The sequence below is a fragment of the Microtus ochrogaster genome, unplaced genomic scaffold (genome assembly GCF_000317375.1).
Source record: "Microtus ochrogaster isolate Prairie Vole_2 unplaced genomic scaffold, MicOch1.0 UNK16, whole genome shotgun sequence".
Taxonomy (NCBI): Eukaryota; Metazoa; Chordata; class Mammalia; order Rodentia; family Cricetidae; genus Microtus; species Microtus ochrogaster.
The window spans coordinates 4,074,753-4,075,594 of NW_004949114.1; the positions used below are offsets into that span (position 1 = coordinate 4,074,753).

The window sequence follows — 842 nt, forward strand, 5'->3', positions numbered from 1 at the left end:
TGCAATCCACTGTGCCCAACTGTTTTACATGGGTCCTCCTGACTTTCTGCCTCCCTAGCTCTGCAATCCACTGTGCCCAACTGTTTTACATGGGTACTGGTAACTAAACTTAGATCTTCAAGTTTGCACAGCAAGCATGTAACAACTGAGCCATTTCTCAGCCTCTGTTTTTTAGGTTTTTGTTTTGTTTTTCTTTTGAGACAGGGTCTCTCTCTATAGCTCTGAGCTCACTATATAGACCAGGCTAGCCTTGAACTCACAGAGAGCCTCGTGCCTCTGTCTCCCAAGTGTTAGAATTAAAGGCGTGTGCCACTGTGTCCATAGGTTTTCCAGACAGGATCTTCCTCTGTAGGCCAGACTAGCCTGGAATTCACTTTGTAGGCAGGCTGGCCTCAGACTTACAGTGATCCTCCAAGCTCAGTCACCTAGTACTGGGGTTGCATGCATGTACTCTACTACTAAGCTATACCCTCAACTGTTATTTACTTACGTACTTGTTTTAGTGTGGGTTTTCCTCTGGTGCGGTTGTGAAGACCAGAGGCCGTCCTAAGACGCCCTTCAAGAACCACTCCCCTTCTTTCTGGAGTCAGAATCTCAGTGACCTGAGGCTCACTGATCAGGTTGTTCCTGGGGATCCAGCTGTTCACTCCCTCGAGCTTGGATGACAAACATACCAGCATGCCCTTGGCTCCTCATGCTTGTCTGCAAGGGCTGTGCTGGCTAAGCCATCTCCCCAGCTCTGGATCTATTTTGGTTTTTAAGGTAGAGTCCCTCTTTGTAGCCAAACTGGCCTCAAACTTCTGATCCTCCTGTCTCAGGATCTTTTTTTTTTTTTTTTTTTG

The 842-nt window shown here is 47.1% G+C and overlaps 1 protein-coding gene across 1 annotated transcript in view; it reads left to right on the forward strand.

Moving 5' to 3' along the window:
• Nup210l (nucleoporin 210 like) overlaps positions 1 to 842 on the forward strand; it is a 109,083-nt gene that overhangs the window by 19,531 nt on the left and 88,710 nt on the right. The window lies entirely within an intron of this gene.